Source organism: Lissotriton helveticus, chromosome 4_1 (assembly GCF_964261635.1).
Source record: "Lissotriton helveticus chromosome 4_1, aLisHel1.1, whole genome shotgun sequence".
NCBI lineage: Eukaryota > Metazoa > Chordata > Amphibia > Caudata > Salamandridae > Lissotriton > Lissotriton helveticus.
The window spans coordinates 1,982,342,414-1,982,354,751 of NC_136063.1; positions in this window are offsets into that span (position 1 = coordinate 1,982,342,414).

Genomic DNA, 12,338 nt, shown 5'->3' on the forward strand with positions numbered 1-12,338 from the left:
GCGTGATCACGGGCCTTTATGACGTACTCGCGTTGCCAAACTCTCGCTGTGCAAGGTGGCAAGCCGCGATGACGTAATTTATTTATTTATTTATTTTTTACATTTGTATGGCGCTACAGCTACCCAAAAAGGGTTTCCCGGCACCTGTGACATTCGATTAAATTGAAGGAAAATTGCTGAATTGTGGTATTACTGCAGCTGCTTCTGGAACAGCCAGGTTTTTACGTGTTTCCGGAATTTCGTATAGCTTTCTTCTTTCCGGATCTGCGGGGGGAGTGAGTTCCATAGAGTGGGCCCTCTCACAGCAAAAGAACGCCCTCCCGTTCTCTGCAGTTTGAATCTCGGAACAGCGAAATTCGCTGCTGTTTGGGATCGAAGAATTCTTGTTGGGAGGTAGGGGGAGGCCAAAGCTTGTAGGTAGCCGGGCGCAGTTCTGGTTTTAATTTTAAACATATATATCAGGGTTTTGAAGCTGATCCGATGTTCTATCCTGAGCCAGTGTAAATCATTCAGATGTTTTGATATTCTATCAAACTTTGGGATCCTACACAGGACTCGTGCAGCAGCGTTTTGGATCATTTGGAGTCGTTTGATCACTGCTAGGTTTGAGCTCAAGTAAAGAATGTTACCATAGTCAATGCGTGATGTTATTAGTGCGTTGACTACGTTTTTTGGGGTGTTTTGGGGCAACATCCAAATAATTTTCTTTAACCATTTTATTATGGTGAAATAGAGGCCAGCCACTTTATTTGCCTGCTGTTTCATCGACAAAGTATTGTCAATAATCACTCCTAGATTTCTTACTTGTGTGGCTGGGATGGGAAGGTTACCCATCTCTGGTGGCCAGTGTAAGGGGCACCAAAGCTCTTTATTTCTTCCTAGAAGGAGGACCTCAGTTGTGTCCCCGTTTAGCTTCAACTGGTTGGTTGTCATCCAGTTGAAGATTTCCTGGAGACCATTTTTCAGAACAGATGGGGTTGAGGGGTTTGACTCAGATAGGGAAAAAATAATCTGAGAGTCATCAGCGTATGACATTAAGGTAAGGCCTACGCTGTCAGCTAGATCGGCCAGTGGTCTCAGGTACAAATTAAAAAACAGCGGGCTCAAGATGGAGCCCTGTGGGACTCCATAAGGGGTGGGGAACGTGTCTGAGCATGCAATGCTAGATTTGATCTGAAAAGATCTGTCGGTTAGAAAAGACTTTATCCACTGAAGGGCCTCATTACGGATGCCAATTCTCTCTAGTGTGGTCAGGAGAGTTTTGTGTGATATGGTATCAAACGCCGCACTCAAATCTAAAAGAATGAGTGCGACTGTTTGACCCTCATCCAGGAGCTTTCGAATTTTTTCCGTCACACCCAATAGAGCGGTCTCCGTTGAGTGTCCTGCACGGAAAACTGATTGCGATGGGTGAAGGAGGTTGTTATTCTGCATGAAGCAAGTGAGGGCGGCATGGATATGTCTTTCCATCAATTTAGAAAAAACAGGGAGTAATGATATGGGCCGATAATTCGATAGGACCGTGGGGTCGGCTGAAGGTTTTTTCAATAATGGAGTCACGATGGCGTGCTTCCAGCTTGACGGGACAGTGGAAGTTAGAAGGGAAGTAATTAGCGTGTTTGCTATAGTGGTTAAGGGGGAGGTGTCAAGTTGTTTCAGAAAACGGACTGGGAGAGGATCGCAGGGGGATCCTGATGAAATGGATTTCAAAGACATTTTTAGGGAGTCCAAAGTTATGGGAGGCCATTTCTCAAGAGAATTTGTTTTCTCCGGGGTTTTTAAGATATACTGCTCTGAAACGTTTTCCTGGGGTCTAGCAGTGAAGTTTGTGACAATGATTTCTATTTTGTCATTAAAGAATGTCGCCAGGTCTTGACATTGTTTTTTTGTTAACGGGTGAGCTGTAACCGTTGTTTGAGCACCTGCTAGATCCTTTACTATGCTAAATAGAGTCTTTGTTTTGTTTGTGGCATTGTTGATGGTGTTTGCCACATAAAGGGCTCGGGCTTTCCTACAGGAGGTATGATACGCATTTCTTGCATTGTTGTAAATTATTTTATTTTCATGGTTGTAGTCTTTGCGCCATTTCCTTTTCTAAAACTTTGCATTTAGATTTTTCAGTTTTGAGAAATTCATTAAACCAAGGGGCAGGGGGGCGGTGGAAATTTCTTTTTGCCTCCGTTAAAGGAAGGCATTGGTTTGCTGCTGTTTCTAGCCACTGGTTGGTAGTTATGACAATATTTTCCATATTTTGATCATGGGAGGGGGTGCTAATTGTAAGTGCATTGTTCAGTTTATTCATATCTAATCATTTCCAATTCCTCATGGATTGCGCAGGCCAGGTAATATTCCTGGGAGGAAATGGTCTAGTTAGGCTAAAACTAACAAGATGATGATCTGACCAGCATATGGGGCTGGTTTGGGTCCATTTTAGGTCAGGGGTATTAGAAAAAATAGGGTCCAATAGGTGACCTGCCCTGTGTGTAGGACCAACATTGAGAAGTGGTAGGTTTAGAGCAGTGAAATCGTCTATAAGATTACAGCAGGCCACATTTGTTTGGTCCTCAAGGTGCAGATTTAGGTCCCCTAGAAGTGTAAAGTTTTTAAAATTTAACAAAAGTGGGGCAATGTGGTTTGCTAGGTTGTCTGTCCAGGAGTTTGCGTTCCCGGGTGGTCTATATATTAGAAGACCGGACAGATTGAAATTCGGGTTGAGGGCGATTTGGAAAGAAGCGGCTTCACAGTCTGGGATATTAACTGGGAGCAAGTTGCAAGTAAATTCTTTAAGATATATAATTGCAATTCCTCCACCCACTTGGCCTTGTCTATCTTGTCTTGTGATAGCATAGTTATCAGGAAGAGCCATGGCTACATCCGGTCCGGAGCTTTCGTGTAGCCAAGTTTCTGTTAGGAAGAGGGCACTTGGAGCATCATCCAATAAAAGGGTGAGGATGTCCAGTTTGTGCTGAGGTAGGGATCTGCAATTAACGCTAAAAAAGGAGTAGTTGAGGTTAGTGCGTTTTGGGCGTTTAGTTGTGATTTGGGAGGTAGGTATTGGGTCCGAATAGGGTTGGATATTTGTAAGTTCTAAGTTGCAGTTGTTACAATGTGTGTCCCCTAGTGGCGAGAGGCCAATACAGTCGTGGTGTAAATTAGGGCGCAACGCTTTTAATTGCAAGGAGGTCATACCTGCAACACGAGGGATGTAGGATGTCCTGCCCCATGCCCCGTCCTGTCCCGGACGGGCCCAGACGGGCATGTCTTAGGCTAGTCTTTGGCGCGGTGTTTGGCGCGGGTGCTGCGCGTATTCGCTGCGCGTCATACAGTGGGACTGATTTATGTAGAGGACGTGCTTTAGTTCAGCTCCGCCTCTTCAAAGTTAGTTTGCCCACCAGTTATTGTCCCACAGGTTTTGCCATTAGGTTATTTTTTTAAAGAGCGAAATCAAAGTACCAAGTTGCAAGATGTCTAGCAATACCAATCACACAAATTGTATATAATGCAGGAGGCTACGTTACAGAGCATAGGTCAAATGATATAGTCAATAATCCACCAGAGATTTACAATGTTAAACCATTATAGCACATATATTTCAAATCAAGATAAAAAGGAAAGCCAGAAAAGTAATTGTATGGAAAAATATATATACTTTATGCATTTATTCAAATAATAACATTTTGTACACAGTGATAATAAATTATTAAAAAATATACGTAAAGTACATTGAGCATAGCATTAAAAAACATTGAGAATCACATGAAGAAAACATCAGTTAAAAAGTTCAAAACGAACAAGGGTCGACGCGGCGTTTCGGTTACAGGCTAATAATAGACAACCTTCTTCAGGACCAAGTTCTAAAAAGAAACAGAAAATTACTTTTTTGCCTTCACAATTTTTCAAACAGAGCACTTTACTAGAACAACACTTGTACACTGGCTACAATTATTCTGTGAATTATACTACAAACATAGGTGGATCATCAGCATTATTGGTATTGCTAGAAAAAATTAACATCTTAACACTAATATCATTCCGGCAATAGTACCATGCCACCAGTCAATAATAACTGGGCTCATTTTTCAAAGGCTAGACATTTAGTGAAAAATGTCTGAGGGTGAGGTTACCTGTGTTATTAAAAAAAGGATTCCAGATGAGTCTTGGAATACTGGGTGCCGGTTATAGAATCCGGTCAGGAGATGTTGTCAGTTCACTCAATTGTGACAATCGCTGTATCGATATCTGTGAGTGATAATAAGATGGCGATCAATAATATGTGTGCTCTATTGGTATTCAATATTGGGTGTGACAGATCAATATAGCACAACACTACCTTATATTGTTCTGAGAATAAGTATCGCTCTGGTAGTAGGAGCCACCGATATGTATCTTCAGTTGTACTGTAAGTAAATACACCTCTTTTACCGTATTGTAACCAAAGGAGTGATTATCAATTGTCACATCAAATTGTAATTAATTATGCTTACCCAGTTTATAATATCTGGCGGTTAATTGATAACACGAGCTTTTCAATGGGCTTGTGTGTCAGTTTTGGCATTCATTCCTTGGTGGGGGTCATCCTGCCACTGTATAATTAAAAAATGGGATATTTTATTTTCAACGAGCCACTGTTATTGGTGTATTGCGAAATTAATAGTAGCAGCCTCTCTGTTACTTTAATATATGTTTATATGCTACAGGGTTTCTAGTGGCAATTAACTTATTCTTAGGTTTGTTACCTCTGTTCCAGGTTGCCAGTATTAAAAAGACCTATATTTTAGTCCCCGTATTGTTCAAAAAGTATATTTTTAGCATTAGGGTCTTTAGCTTTGCGGAGATTTAACTAGCATGTTCTGTTGATTGTGCCGCACTTCGGGTATACTTTACTTAAGGCGCCCTCGCAGTTGCTAGTGCTACAGGCACAGGTCCGGCATGTCATGGTTATTGTTAGCATTAGGGTCTTTAGCTTTGCGGACATATAACTAGCATGTTATATTGATTATGCCGCACTTCGGGTGTGCTTTGCTTCCGCCGCCCTCGCGGTTGCTAGTGCTTCAGGCAAAGCTCCGGCATACCATGGTTATTTGGCAACAAAGGGTTCGTGTATATTTATTTAACAATGCCCTATCAGTCTGGTTAGATACGCCATTACAACCAGTCATGAAGGAAGTGGTTTAGGGGAGCGCAAACCTACCATACATCGTAATAAGTTATATGCGGCAAACCAGCACTACAGTGTAGTAAGTTCTATGGTCCGAAGGCTAATCCGACAGGCAGTAATATCTATCCTGCTTTGCTCACCTTGGGCATAGAATTCGGCCTCCCTGCTCCTACTACGTCAGCGTATCCTCGGGTCTCGTTAGGAATGGAGATATCGAGCGACCGCTGTTTTCACTGTTTATATAGTACGAGGTCATTAATTGGACGGTTAGTCTTGTCGTTTACTATTGGTTGACACGTTGTCACGTGACCTCCCGTTTTGTACACAAACAAGCCGCGGGTAAAGGATAATACCTCGCGATGTATACACCTGGGTTTATTGTATATCGGCTAGAGATTAATTTGTTGCAAGGCAAAATACATATATAGCAGATGTCAATCACGCCCACGTTTACTTGGTCTTCTCATTTTATATTGGTTTACACGCGATCACATGACCACTCGTATTGTGGACAAACATGCATCGGCAAAGAATAATGCCTCGCGGTGTAAGCAGCTTGCTTTATGTTAACCCAGCTCAAAATATCTATTATACAAGCAACTTCGATATATAGCTAATGTCAATCCTGTTCATGGGTGCTAAGTGATGTGATGTTTTATATTTTATATGCCACGAGAATAATTTCGGTGGGCAGGCTGTTACCTGATCTCTCGTGTTGATTACAAGCAAACGCGGCCAGGATGAGGTACTACACGATCTAAGCCGCTTCATTTTTTATCTATCAGCTGGAGACCAAAGGGTTGTGAAATGAAGTAGAAGAAGGATAAAGAATAAAACTACTGTCATTCTCGCCAACGGTTTCCAGCCCATGTGATATTTTTATATTATGTCACCCCGAAAAACCGTTATTATTATACGGCTAGACTCTATGCATGTTAAAAAAATTTATTAATAGAAAAAAATTTAAAAATAGAACCAAAAATTAGGTACAGATATAAAGAATTAACTCATCAATAGTGTTGATCGATCACAGTGTTACATGGTCACGATTCTAGATTATCCTTTCCCAATCTTCTCTACTGTTAAGGCCTGCACGGACACTGTTGCATTTAGACATATAGAATTGCTCACGTCTTTTTCTTTTTTGGGTTAAGTTACCACCTCTTGTGCCCAGGGTAACATGCTCCAGGCAGCACCAACGTAAATCATTAATATCGTGTTTGGCTGCCTTCCAGTGTTCAGTAAGGGGGGCCCCTACTCTATTCGTTCGAAGCGCAGATCTGTGCTCATTCATTCTTGTTCGAACTTCTCTAGAGGTTTCTCCTATATAGATTAGTTTACAGGGACAACTCATAAGGTAGATTACACTACATGTTCTGCAGTTCATAAAGCTCGTTGGTTTTAGCACAATGTCTTTAATAGTGATAGGGTTACCACGAATGATGTTTTTACAGTTCATGCAACCTGAGCAGGGAAAGGTTCCTGTAGGCATCGGTGCATTGTCAATACATGGTTGGATAGTTCGATTAGTTTCCCTATATGTATGAACCAGGTTGTTTCTAATGGTTCTATTTCTTCAATCAGTGCCTGCCCCAGCCAGGAGGCAGGAAGAAGGAACCGCCCTGTGCATTCCCCACAAACAAGCCTAGCGCTTGCTGAGGACCGGGGCTACAGGGGACATAAGTTTTCCCAGGTGAGTTACACAGTTTAGATCACACAGTGCTGTTTTTTAAAATAAAATCGGCGCAGTGAAATAAAAAGTGTGGCGCTCGAACAGCGTTCGTTTTCAGCGCTTTTGGTCACAATTTTAAAAGTACAAATACAGCAGCGTTACTAGCATTCAGTCACGCAGCTAAATTATGGCAGTATCTTTCAGTATCTTTCCGCATAGCCTTCTTTCGTCGTAGTCAATAGCGGTCGACAAACTCCCGTGGGATCCCGCAGCAAGATCCAAAATGGCGCAGCACACGCAAACATGGAGAAAAACAACTCTTCAAACGCTGAATGACGGTAAGTGAACACTGCGAGCTGCAAAATCGTATAGTATTCTATTTGGCAAGTGCAACCAAGCAAAAAATCCGCCTCGCGTGGATTTGCAAATGTTCGGGAAATTCGCGAGAGTTCGTGGATTGCGAATTTGCCGAAAACCCGCAAAATCCACGAGCGGAACGGATTTTACGCCCATGCTTAATTGCAATGGTTTTGTAAGAGTGAAATGTCCAACTAACTATAACGCCCCTGAAACCTATGTTTTTTCTTTTTTTTAAATTTTTTTTTTATTGTTCATCATCAAAGCAAAATTTCATATATCATATTTCGTCATTACAGAGAGTGAATTGATTTATTTTAGAACTTCTTGTCCAGAAGAAGAAGGCCCAAAGAATCAATATTTTCAGTATTGCATAAAATAGCACAAGGAAAAAAAAGAGAAAATAAGATAAGATAAGAATTTCTCAGCAGCAGAGTACATCCTTTTTACCACCATGCGCAGATACAGCCCTAACCTCCTTCCAACCTCTGCTTCCATTCTGCTATTGGAGTCCAGATACGGCTCCCCAGCTGTTTAGCTTTCCGGCCCTTTTTCTCGTATAATGCTTTCTCATAATTATATGTAGCTAGAAGCAGCGAAATCCATTGTTGGAAAGTTGGCGGGTTTGGATCTTTCCTTAACCAAGCTATACAGATCCTGCTTATTGACATTGCTAAGAAAATAAATTTGTGATGGTCTACTGAGATACCCTCCTTAACTACACCCAATATCATTAATTCATCAGTTAAATTTACTGTGATCCCTAATGTTCTACTTAGAAACTGTTCTAATGACTGTTTGAATGGATCCAAACCTTGGCAGGAGGCGAACATATGTACTGTGTCAGCTTTGTCACTCTGACAACGTGGGCAGGTTGTACCATTTGTTCCCCCCAAGGTGCTATTCTATGTGGGGTATAATAATACCCATGAATAGTTTTGAAATATTGCGCCTGAAGATTCGCTACCTTTAGTACCGTATTGCCCAGTTTAAGAGACTTTTCAAACTTGCCCCCTTCTAAATTTAGCTTCCCTCGCCATTTTCCAGCAACTTTCCCCTGATTATCCTCAGAATACTGACTCAGCTCTTCGTATATATGTGAGACTGTGCATCCCTCCTCACTCCGTGCTAGTTCCATAACATCCTCTCTATTAAATACCATATTACCTCCATGTTATTTTGATAGGGCAGACCTGACCTGCAAGTACTTGAAAAATTCTCTTCATTCTAGATGGTATAAGTGCTGTGCTTTATCGAATGTAATTATGCCAGTGGGATCTACAAGATCCCCTATAGTTTTAATGCCAAGCCCGTCCCACCGTTTCATTACGTTAACATGAAATACCATCAGTAGCGAGGGATTCTTGAATAATGAAGTATAGTAATTCATCCTGACAATGCCTAGTCTTTTCCGGACCGAGGTCCATACTGACATTGCGGCCCCCAGTGTCTTAAATTTTACTTTTTTATAGTAATTTGCCTCGTTGTAAGTTAAAAGCCAGCCTTTAGCCATAGTTGTTATAAGCTCGTAAGTGTCAGGGATACTCTCACTACCTCTCCACTTGTCTTCGATAATTCCCCCTAAAAGGCCTCTTGCATATTGAAGAACTGCTGCCCAATAATATACCCTGAAGTCAGGCACTGTCAGACCCCCCCGTTCTTTAGACAAAGACATAAATTTTATAGCTCTACGCGTTCTGCCTTTTGCCCAGATGAATCGATTCGTGACTCCTTCCATCTCTTTAAACCAAATCCTGTTAAACCTTAATGAGATCGTCCTAAAAACATATAACATTTTAGGTAGGTATACCATTTTTATTATATTGCAGCGGCCTAATATTATCAAATGTAGGTTGTTCATTTTGTCCAAATCTTTTCTTGCCTTCTTAAGCACTGGGGTGAGGTTCTTCTCCACTAAGTTCGTTAGATCTGCCGTTATCGTTATACCCAAATAGACCGCTGAGTCTGTCACACTTTGATCTGCCCATGTGATTTTTCCATTTACCCCAATTTGTGTCTTCCCTTGATTCAGCTTTTACCCTGATAATAGCCCGAAAATATCTGCCTCCCGTTCTATTTCTACCATTGCCGACATTGGTTCAGGTGATGTTATCGCCACATCATCGGCATAACCTAAGATTTTGGTCTTATGCCCATTTGTTATTACCGGTAAGATGTTTCTATTACAGTTTATTCTTCTTATAAAAGAGTCGATATAGAAAGCAAAGAGTAACGGGGAGCAGGGACAACCCTGCTGTGTCCCTCGTCCGATGTTTATTGCTCCACTTACTCACCCATTACTCTTAGTCTTATCTTAGGATCTAAATTAAATGCTTGCAGAGCCTTGATAGACCCCTTACCTACATTAGCTTTCTCTAGTGCAGCCCATAGGAAGCCCCACGAGACCCTATCAAAGGCCTTTTCAGCGTCTAATAAGATGAGGGCCATAGGGTCTCGTGAGGCTGCCGCCCCATCGAAGAGCGTACAAACTCTTCTGATGTGATCCGCGGTACCCCTGCCACGTATAAACCCATGCTGCCTGGGCAAAATTATCTTCCCGATTTTGGAGCTCAGTCGATTTGCTAAAATCTTTGAATAATTTTTGTGTCGCTAGTCATAAGGCTAATTGGCCTGTAAGAGCCAGGTTGGGATGGAGGTTTGTTTTTCTTCAAGAATACGACCATTGTAGCCTATCCCCAAGATGGTGGGGGTTCAGCGCCCTTTTGAATTTGAGTCAGCATATTATATATGTCCTCTTGTATAACCGGCAGGAATTTTTTATAAAACTCTAATGGGATAAGGTCCGGGCCCACCGCCTTCCCGCCGGGTAAGTCACTGACCACTCTCTGTATCTCCTCATACGAGAAGCATATCTCCATTGCCTCTTTATCTGCCGATCCCAATTTTTCCATAGATGTTGACTCCAGATACTGATCTATTTCTTCTCTAGTTCCCCCCTGTCTGCATTGTATAGCTTTTGATAAAATTCTTGGAAGATCAAACAGATCTCCTTAGGTGTAGTAGCTGTTACCCCAGTGTTTGATGTTAATTTTGAGATATCCCCTCTAGTAGCCACTTGCCTAGTTTTGATTGCCAACAAGCGCCCTATTTGTTCTCTATACTCGTACCGTTCCTGCTTCCAGGCTAAAAATGTTGCTGCTGATTTAGAAGCAATTGACTCCCCCACTGCTGCTTTTGCTAAGGCAAGTTTTTGTAGTATCTCGTTGAGATCTGCCTTGCGGCCTATGAACCTGAACTAAGTCTTCCTCCAGTGTCATGATCAGCTTCATCTTTTCCTCCATCCCTAGTTTTTCCGCCTTATTGCCCTTGATAAAATAGCTCAAAGATTGCCCCCTGATACCCGCTTTCAATACATCCCAAACTATCCCAAGCTGTGCAGACCCTCTGTTTATTTCTAAAAATTATTTAAGCCACCCTTCCATGTGTGTGACTTAATTTGTGTCCAGTAAAAGGGATCTCTCAAATGACCAACTAGTGGCTTGTATTTGATTATTTGAAATTTCTACATCTAATGTGAGGGGATTATGATCCGAGATTACCCGTGGCAACCTGTTTATCTTAGAAAGTGATATCAATGTTGGAGAAATCAAAAAATAATCTAATCGTGCTATTGCCTTGTGTGGTGCTGAGTAATATGTGCTGCCCCCCCTACTGAGTGCTGTTGTTCCCACATATCTATTAGGCCGCTATACCTCATTAATTGAATAAGAGCTTTGTGACTTTTTTTCTTTCTACCTTTAAATCTGTCCGGATCATCTTTCCATAAGCCATTTAGACCATTGATGTTTAGATCCCCACACATTATTATTGGGAGAGGCCAAGACGCCATTTGGTTGTTGATTTGGTTCAATATTTCTGGGTCATCTGTTGTGGGGGCATAAATAGAACATAAAGTGAAGTTCCATCCCTGTATCTGACATTCTACCTTGGCCCAACGCCCGAATTTATCTGCAAGTGTTTTTTTTGCCGTTATCATCCTAGCTCAAGCTAATATCGCCACCCCCCTTGTTCTAGTTCCTTGCGTGGTATATGTTAAAAGTTGATAGCCCAACTGTTCTAATAAATCCTTGCGAGAGGCCTCTACGTGCGTTTCCTGCAAGCATATTATATCAGCGCGTACAGTCCTCAAATATTCTTTCAAATCCCTGCGTTTCCCTGCATTATTCAAACCACATATGTTTAAGGTGACTATCCGCATGAAGTTTGTTTAGATTCACCTTCTCTCTTCATATGTACCCCACTTTGTTTTTTTTCGTTCACTGTTGATGATGATTTTTTCCCTCTTTTACCCCCAGGGCCCACCCCCCCCTTTGAAATGTCCCCTCCCCCTGATTTCCCTCCCTCCCCCCCCTGCATATGAAAGCAAGCACACTGAAAGTCTCTGTGATGGTGCCTGGCAGACGTCCACCAGATGGCAGGTGTTCAAAAAAAAAAAGAAAAGACATTTTTTATGCTTTTCACTCCTTAGTGCTTACTCTTAAAATCACCCCCAACACTATGCTTCTATATCCAAGATGTTCCCCTTATATGTGTAATACTATACCACCTTCCCCCACCCTTCATCCCCCTCAGTGCTGTTCAATCTTCTTTTAACAGCCTATATTTGCCAAGTCTTGTCATAGTGAGTCAATATCCATATTTTTATGCATATAAATTAGGCCGTTTATCAACCCTCTCCTCCTTCTCGCCGGGTTTCCGCATTTCCGTTTCCATTTTGTGATTTTAATGTGTCCATATAGACTTTGGCCTGGATTTCCGAGAAGAACATCCTTGTGTTATTCTTATAGACAATTTTTAGCCTTGCCGGGTTCATGAGGTATGCCTGTAGGCCCATCTGCCGACACGGTTCTATCAATTCCCTCAATCGCCAGCGTCTCTCGACTGTGAGATGGCAAAAATCCGGGGTGTTGAAAAATGTCTGGTTATCATAGGATCTTCTGGCGTTTGGACGAGCCTTAGTGTAGACTTCCTCTCTTAGCAGATAGTTCCCAAAATATATCAAAATAGCTCTAGGTCTTGGTGCTCTTTCCTGTGATCTAGCATGATTTTTCTTGAGGGCTAGTGGAAAACGATGGACTCTTTGTATTTCTTTTTCCCACTCCCACTGGGTCAATTCCGGGAAGGCACCCT